Here is a 9,863-nt window from a genome sequence, read left to right as displayed (position 1 = left end):
GAACTGTTGCTCGTGTTCCCTCCTGAACAGCATCATACCTGTTTACAAAACGCCAAAAATCACAGGAAGAAGTAAAACATTCACTTCTTTTTGGAAGTTACTATTAGCAGCTGTTAATTCAGAGCTTAATTAACTTGCCTGACTCAGTCAGGAGAGCAGGAGACTCTTATCCTCGAGGTCTTGAGTTCAGGCCCCACGTTGGTATAGAGTTTACAAAAAAAAAAAAAAAAAAAAAAGCAGGTTTGAGCTCACACAGCAAAGAACTGATGGGCCTGTTTCCAGAAGGTGGTAAAATCAACACCTTGCCAGGTAAAGCAGGATCAGCAAGCAGAGTTAAGGGACCACTTAAATCTACTTCACAGATCTGATCCACTGTTAGGTCATGACCAGGCATGAAGTGTCTTTCCATTTAAGTAGATTTAAAAATACACCTTAAACTGGCAGCAAAAGAGCCACAGAAGCTACATACACATTTAAGAATCCCTAAGCTCTAGGTGAGTGTTTAATTCTTAAGTGTTCACTGATGTTGAATCCAGTGGAAATGTGTTCTGCTCCGAAAAGCGAAAAATCCCCTTTGCTATGATGATTCCAACTGGAAAACATTCTTTTAGAACTAGGTAGCTCTTTCTCAGGTTAGTATTTAGAGGTATCTGGAAGACCCTTCCACCTGAAAGCGGCCTACCATGGAGCACAGCCAGCTCCAGCTTGAGACGCAGTGACTAAATAGGAAAACCTACAAAGAAAACAACTGTTCATGCTTAAGGTGACCCAGGCCTTTTGCCGAGAGAAAAGCAGAGCTCCTCAAGCTGACCTGTTAAGAAATGCTCGACACTGAATTGTGCAGACTTTGCAAGCCTCTGTGGGCCAGGCTGGAAGCAGAGGAGCTTGGAGGCAATTTTCCCCCCTCCTGTTTCCTGGTACATACGCTTCAAGCCCCTGGGCGCTTTTTCTCACTGTTTTTATGAGGTAGCCACTGCCATCAGAACCACTTCAGACAGCCTGATAAAAATCAAGACTTGGCCCAATTCCAAGCTTACAGAATCACAATTTCTTGGGCCTGCCAATCTGCTTCACACAAATGGCCCCAGGTCATTCCGATGTCCAGACCAACAACCACCACTCAGGGGGAGTGGGTAATGAGGCAACCACACAGCACACCTACCCCTGAGGAAACCCACTTCTTCCTCCCCGCTACCTTGAAGACAGAGGGCCAGTTCCAAGTGGCAGAAATATCAAGTGCAGCTCAGGATTCTGTTGGGATCCAGGAGCACCCGAGATGAAAGAAAGCCTCTTTGCAGGTGTTCTCATTCCCCAGATTCTCACAGTATTTCCTTGTCAGGAGACATTTCAAAATATGAAGTTTGGAAAGTCTATTAGGAGCTTGACAGGAAGATGGCTCTACTTGAAACAGTTAAGAGACAGGCATAGATTTTTGAATACAGCCAGGGGCTTTCACTATATAACATGCCCAAACTCTTCATGGGACATGGTAGAGAATCATCTTAGCCAATCTTCAGCCTAAAAATCCTTAAAAAGAACAGATACTCATTTTGTTAAGAGAGTAAGCTACATAACCTTCCTCTGATTATGCAAAAAAGCACATGCTCTGGAGAAAAAATGGTAAATAATGAAAACCATATGGGATAAAACACAAGACACTAAGTATCAGCCTCAACTAAAATGTAAGCGCTAAACACAGGGATTTTTGCTTGAGGCGATGCTGTATATACAGGACTTTGGCCACAGTCAAATTGGATAGTCAATAAATATTTGTTTAATGTGACTCAAAAGTCAATGAAAACGAATGGTTATTCTGACAAATTTCCTCACAACCATTTATAATCTTCCATGTTTTTTCCCTAATAAGTAACAGGGATGAGAAACTCTTCTTTGAATTTCAAGACTATATATTAACCAGTATTAATGTGTATTTTTTATTTTACCATCTGTCCTCTGGAAAGTTTGCACCAATTTACACTCAAAACTGTAGGAGACTGCCATTTTATTTGTTTGCTTTTGGAAGTATTGTGAACAGTGGTAGCTTCCTGTATTTACTTGTAATTTTTAAGGATTAATTATTGAATTTTTTTTCATGCCACAGTCATTTGCATTCTTTTCTTTCTTTTCTTTTCTTTTCCTTTGGTACATGCCTGATAATTTCTTATTTGCCTCAATTTCTAGTGGAAAAGTCTTTACATAAGAATGTTAAGTTTTAGGGCACCCGGGTGGCTCAGTGGGTTAAAGCCTCTGCCTTCGGATCAGGTCATGATCCCAGGGTCCTGGGATCGAGATCCACATCAGGCTCTCTGCTTAGCAGGGAGCCTGCTTCCTTCTCTCTCTCTGCTTACTTGTGATCTCTGTCAAATAAATAAATAAAATCTTTTTTTTTCTTTAAAAGAATGTTAGTTTTTAAATTAAATGTCACAGAATTTTCCCCAGTTGTTTGCCTTTTAATATTACAGGGTTTTGTCCAATAAAATATTTTAATTATGTTGTGATCACATTCCTTGGTATTGTATGACTTTTTTCAACCTTGAGATAAGCCTAAAGTCATCAAAGGTATAGATTTGGTCATTATGTATGGATGGAAATCATTAGTTTAAATGAGAGTGAAAACTGTAGTTTCTGTTTAAGTCAATATATTTGATGAAAGAAATACACATTCTAGGAATGAGTTTGGAATATTTTTTCATAATGTGGTCCTTAAATATATTTTATTATCATTCTCGCTTCTGTAAGATTAATTGAGGTAGACTTAGAAAATGACCATTTTGTGGTCTGAGTGGTGCTGTGTCAAGTGCACCTCATTCAGACATTTCCTCAGTCTCCTTTCTGAGTCCTTCTACCCCTGTGGATGAATTTTCAATCACACCCAGTTGTCTTTGTCAGCTACCTTCTAAGTGTGATTCCTCAACAGAAAACACACACTCTATTTAGAGGCTATATAGATCACCTTGTTTTACCCTGCACTTGCCAGCTCCCCTCGATTTGTCCTTATTGTAGGGTGGACAAAATCAGCCATCTTGAGAAGGCAACTGTATTCATTTAAAATTCTTTTTTGGAGGACAAAATATACATAACAGTGGAACTCTACTGGAATTAAAACACTTAATGAAAATGGGGGACAAAAAAAAAAAATGAACTACTGAAAAATAAAGGACCAGCTATCAGCCTATCTTGTCTTTAAAATGACCTAGAGGGCGCCCGGGTGGTTCAGTCCTATAAGCTCCGAGACTTGGTTTTGGCTCAGGTCATGATCTTGCAGTGGAGGGACTGGGCCTCACGTCAGGCTCTGCACTTAGTGCAGAATCTTCTTCAGATTCTTTCTCCCTCTACCTCTGCCCCTCCCCCCATAAATAAATAAAATCTTTAAAAAATTAAAAATTAAAAAATTAAAAATAAAATGACCTAGAAAGTAGGCCTAGTAGTGAAAATTCACTTCTGTTTTACTAGTTAAGTGAAATAATAAATACAAACTTACTTGTCATAAAATTTAAACAATTAGCTCACAGTATACTCCTCAATTTCATATAGAAAGGTTTTATGTTTGTTTTTTAACCACCTGGGGTTACAGAACTACACAAAATTCACTGTGGAAAAATATATTGTTGGGTTATGGCTTTGCCAAAAGTCTTTATCTCATTAAATTAGGTTTCCTAGCATTTCCTCTAGTCATATAGTTTCTAGTTCTGTTACAAAAGAAAAATTCTAACACTTCCAAATATACGAACGAATCTAGTTTCACCAAATGTTTTGACTGAAGACCTAAGCTTTTATTATATACATGGTATTACTGATTACTTAGAGAAATTAAGGTTAAGTTTCACCTCTGCAATCTTAGATGAAGTAGACTTTCCCTGAAGAATTTAAGTGCCTTAAGGTAAGATCATTCCTTGTTAGTGACTTTTGATCAGAATTCATCTCACAAATAGAAAACACAGAAATTGCAATTAGAGACAAAACAAATCTGAGAGAAGGAGTGATGATCTCTGTCCAGTTCAGTATTAGTCACATTTCTGACTAGTTATTTGTAATAAAAGGAGGGAACAATCAGAATGGACAACACTACCGAATCCAACAATTCGAGCTGACTGCCCCGACACTCAGCAGGGCAATGGAGATTTCATTCTCTCCCCACCTTGTGACTTTTTTTTAGGCATCACTGCATTCACAGTGCAGAAGAGACACTGAATACAAATGTTCATCACATTTAGGCATTCAAAAACACCACAAATGAGTAGGTTAAAAGCCTCTCAGGAACTAGCATCAAACAGTATAGGATTCTAATTAGTTAAAAAAAAGTAATCATACTAACTCAACAATAATTTTCCAATTTAACAATTCACATTAAGAAATAATGGATCTGTATTTTTCATATATTGAAGCAGGCTTTCTCTTTCTGAAGCTACGAGGCCTTAAAAAGCTTTGCTTAAAGTCAACACTAGCCCCTCAAAACGGCAGGGCAATCTCAGAGGCTGGTTAGATAGACAGTGGGGGGCTGGTTAGGTAAACAGTGAAGCCCACTGAACACACAGTTGACTGAGAACAGAGGTCTGCACCTCAATCTTGTCCACGAAAGATGGAGGGAATTTCTCAGGTTGCATTTATTAGATAAATTTTTCAATTTCTAATTAAGCATTCACTCCCTCTCAATGTAGCTCACTAGGGATATTAATATCATCACAAAAGATATATGCCTTCCCACAGACAAGAATCAGGCGGGGAAAATACCTAGGAACCTGTTACTAAAAGACAATCTAAGACACTGTTGGAGATACCACAGTAAGAAGATTCATGGTTTTCATCTTCTTCAAGTGGTTTCTAGGTGATCCGATCCATTTTTATAAAATAAACATTAGAGCTACCTCCAGAGTGTAAGCTCCACAAAGTTAAGGACTCTTACTCTCCTATAAATGAAGATGTCTTTGGAACATGAAAAAAACCTAACAAGTCAAACTGCTCAGGATAAAGACAGTGTTAAAGCCTTATGTTCACAGTGTGCCCCAAGGGGGCGCCATAGAGCTGGTGCAAGTGTTTCGTGGCTAGGCTTCAAGTATGACTGTACTGTGATAAGGATCTTTCCAGTTCTCTGAACAGCCAGAGCTTTGAGTATGTTGCCTCTCCTGGACAAATGTGACCAGTTTACCCCAAAGTGTCTTACAGCTGTTAGCTTTTCATTTCTATTCCTGCTATGATAACAAAGACTGTAAACCACTGTGGTACATGACCAAGATAAATGAGCCTGTTACTCATGATGAACAGGTGTGACCTTTTGGCCCCTTTGACAAAAGAACCTTCATGTACACTGGATAGCAGGCTCATCCACATGCATTAGCCTTCCAGCATGCTCCACAAGGCTAATAAACTGAACTGCTCAGCTGAACTGGTTTATTTGTCTGGGGGGAGAAACAGAACTCCATTTACACAATGATAAGGACCTTTTGGCTTCTCGGGGCTACCTCTTGCCTCACTATGGTGAGCCATGCTATCTGCATAAACAAAGGTAATTATTTTTATTTTATGTGATTGAAAGGCATACAAGTAGTTCATTTAAAAAAAAAAAAACTGCTTTCTTTTGGGTCTAAGTTAAAGGGGAACTAAGTTCCTTGAGGCACACCATTTTAAAGTATCTTCTGTCAAGAGAAGACATTCTGCCCAGTTGAATTAGGCTCTGAGAGCTATACAGACTTGACACTGTGTTAATTGCTTTAAAAACATTTTATGGAGTTTGATAAGTAACACAAAATCCTGTCCTTTTTTTTTTGCAGCTGAACAGTGACATAATTCATTTTATTCCAGGTGATCTCCAAATCCCCTCGGGTAAGACATCTGGCCGACACATTCTGGAATGTATTATGGGCCTGTGCAGGACTGCAGGTTGGGGACTGACTTTTCTCTCTACCCCATCAGAATCACCTTTTGGGGTTCTCCGTGAAAGCACAGTAAGCGTGCATGCTTCTACTCCTACTTTTTTTTTTTTTTTTTTTGAACAATTTGGCTGTCTAGACAGATAAAAAACCACAGAGGGAAGGGCTGTGTAACCAAAGCTCATTTATTAAAGGACAAGCACACAAAGAATACGAAGTCTTTAGAGGAAAACACCCAACTAAAAGATTAAAACTCTCCAATCCACTTTCAAAAGTGGTGAGTGAAGAGTTAATGTAAGTAATTACAAAACAGTCCTACCACCTAGATGAACAGCTAATAGTTTTGGTGACCTGAAAATTCTCCCAGTGTCTTTCTGAGGTATCAGAGAACGACACTGTGAACACAACTGAACTAAGGCAGTGATCTTCAACCCTGGCAGCACATCAGCCTCGCTCTGGAAAATGTTCAAAATGCTGATGCCCCAGAGGTGCTTGGGTGGCTCAGTGGGTTAAAGCCTCTGCCTTCCGCTCAGGTCACAATCCCAGGGTCCTAGGATTGAGCCCTGCATCGCGCTCTCTGCTAAGCAGGGAGTCTGCTTCTCTTCCTCTTTCTCTGCCTGCCTCTCTGCCTACTTGTGATCTCTGTCTGTCAAATAAATAAAATCTTTAGAAAATAAAATGCTGATGCCTGGGACTTAGCACTGAACAATTTTTCAGTTAGAAAATCCCATGACAGGCCATGCATATGAGTACATTTTTACTCCTTGGTGATTATAATGGGGAGCCATGATTAAGAACCACTGTGCTAAGGATTAAAATGATGTCCGGTGATTCTTCAATTTTGACCCACTGAAGAATCACCCAGGAAGCACAGGGTAGGGCTTGCAGTTCTGTATTTGCCATAGGCATGATGGCAATGATCTGAGGGGCATACTGACTAAGCCAAGTCTTTAAGCACTGGTTCTCCAAGAGGGCTGCACACTGCAAATAACCTGGGGGGTTAATACTCCAAAGTATCTGGGTCCTTCCATGGAGATTCTGACTTCCTTCACGTAGGGCATGCTCTGGGTATTGGGTTGTAAGAACTTACCAGGTGATTCTAATAGGCAACAAGCTCTGAGGCCACTGCCTTAGCTTCTATGGAGTGAAACAGCAAAGACTAGTAAACCAGGAATGAAGAGGAATTAGAGAAGCATCGTGTTTAAGTGACAGGTTGCACAATATAGGTCTCATGGCCAATGGAATGTCTAACAAGTAGTGCTTTTGTTTTCTACAGGATTTGGAAGCTCTGCCATCACTGAGCTTGCATTCCCCCGTGGTAGCAAGCAGGTGGGACCAAGTAGAGTCGGCCCCCTTAGACCGTATGTGCCCTTTCCCCCGTGCCAGCCTACCTGCCCCATTCCCTTCACTTGTGTTCCCTGCCTTGCCCTGCAGGCAGTTGAGTTGGAGAACTTGGGGTTCAGCAAAGCCTATGCACCCAGACTCCAGCTCGCTGGGTTCAACGAGCAAGTCCCCAGCAGAGCTTGCTTTAGTCAAGAGTGACTGTACACAAAATGAAAAATTAGCCTCTTCAGTTTTTAGACACTGTATATGCATTGACAAGCTGCCCTTCTCATACATGATATTTAGGAATATTAAAGGAGAGAGTTAGGGATGAAGCCCTTGAAACAGGTCACACATTCCATTCCCAGGCTCCAGGCTCTTACCCACTATTTGTGGGATAACAACAACCCTGTCAAGGTTTTGAGAATCAGAGATAGACATCAAGCCCCTATTGAAGTGCTGGACTCCTAAACAAGTGCTCAATCGACATCAAACTGCTGTTACCCATTTTGTAGCTCTGCTGCCCTTCACCTGTGCACTGAAGCTGGGTAGGCCCTGTGCACAGTGAGCTTGGTGCAAAATTTCCTATTCTGTTCAAGTAAAGGCCAGAAAATATTTTAACAAATCAAATCAAACTAATCACCCACTAAGCACCAATGAAATTAAAATGAGAATAGGTTTTGGACGCACAAAGCTCTAATCCATCTGGGGAGAATCTGTCATCTGGCATGCCCTAATGGTGTCTAGTATGTCATCTTTGTACAGACCATGCCCTGTGCCCTTTGTTTCATCTATGGCTAGACAAAGGCCCTTCAGAAAGAATGTTCCCTCTTCTCTCAACTAACCCCACTGGGGAGGCTTTCACAAGGTAGGTAATTATTAAAGCAGTACTCAAAAAATGAACAAATAAACCCACATACACGCATTCCAGAGAAGTCTTGGTAGCTGATGTTGGATGGCGTTATTTTTCTTAGGTGTTAAAATATTTCAAAATCTACACTGTCAGTCTATCAGTGACCGAACAGCTGTTATTGGAGAATGTTAATAGAAAGACAACCCTATGCACCTGGACTACCCATTTCCCACATCCCAATTAGCTAAAAGTGTTAAAATTTGGGTTGTACACAATCAGTAATGATAGGATGGTTCATTTTTCCAGAACTGTGCTTCATTATTTTGCCAGTTAGTATGGATTAAAATCATTGAACACTTTCCCACATACCCTTCATTTTTATCTTTATTAGATCTTCCAGTAAGTACAAGTGTTCAAGAGGTAGAGAAGACTAAACCTACTTCCAGATGTTTCGATCCACCAAGCTGTACTGTACTATTCAGCAAAAGTGCCGTATTCACAGAATTTACTTCTGTCAATTTAAAATAAACACCCATCAATGTGTTTCAAAAATGCAACCAAAGAACTCATCCCTTTGTTCTTGAAAAACAATTTTCTAACAGTGCAATCACTCTAAAGTTTTTCCAAGCTACTTCACACATCCCATAAAGATGGCCGTTTTTTAGATGCTTGCAACACCCTTCCGCCTTATCCAATCACTGCATTTTTTATGCTTATTCAAAGAAAAGGAAAATGAGGTAGTATTTCTTAGTCATGTATTTATAATTGTGTTTTCATTTTCTAAGATATATTTCTCTTGAAATTACAAAGGGCATCCTTGATTGAACAATTACAATGATTCATTTTCTCTTCTAAGAATCCATTTAACACGTGAGGGCGATCAGCCGTACTACAGTTGTGCTGCTCGGTTATGTGAAAAGGCTCTAAGGCTCATTTTTTAGCCTTAGGCAACCTGTGTTATTTTAAATGTCGGTTTTCAGAAAATGCTAACACCTAGTAAGTAGATGAAGAGGTAGACACTTTTGGGCATCTCCCCTAACTTCCACATCCTATGGGAGAGAAGCCGGAGATCTCTCAGAAGTCTTGAAGGCCACCAGAGAGAGCTAGCCCAAGAATCAGAACCTGACAGACTCCGTCTGCTCTTTGCCCTGCAGCACGCCCCAGCCGGCTGTGGGCAGATACAGTCCTCCCTGGGCTCCCCCGGGGTGATGTGCTGTTTGTCCAGGACCCTGAACACTTCACCCAGGCCATTTTTCAGTGTTGTTTAGGCAGCTGGTCACCTTGAGAGAGGACCCTGAGATCTCCTTTTGGGTGAAGGGCAGCCTTGCTTATGTAGCTTGCTATGAAAGCTCAAGTGGGTACCCACTGAGTGCAAGCCTTCCAGCTGGCACACGCTTCATCACCCCTGGAGCTGCCTTAGCTTGTAAGGACAGTAACATCAGCTCCGACACCTGGCAATGAATTCAGCTTGAAAATTCGTGTTTACAGCTTATTATAGCAAATGATTTGATTAGAATTACTGAGAATATGGAGACTGGCAAACAACATACCAAACAAAAGCATTCAAGGACTCTAGTAAATGTGTGTTCCCGTTACTCATCATTCCAATACGTTCTTGGGCTATTTTTGGTCCTCATCATTCAGGTCTCAGAAGACTTTATATTTCAGGGACCTTCCAGCCAACTAAAATATTCAAGTGCTTAAGAGATAGCTTCAGTCTTAAGTATATTTTGTTAATGAAATAAGCAGAAATTAATTTTTCGAAGGCAATGAGCATTCCCCATAGCTAAGTTATTTACCTCTGAAAGTTTTGAACACAC

Source organism: Mustela nigripes, chromosome 12 (assembly GCF_022355385.1).
Source record: "Mustela nigripes isolate SB6536 chromosome 12, MUSNIG.SB6536, whole genome shotgun sequence".
NCBI lineage: Eukaryota > Metazoa > Chordata > Mammalia > Carnivora > Mustelidae > Mustela > Mustela nigripes.
This window is presented reverse-complemented; position numbering follows the sequence as displayed.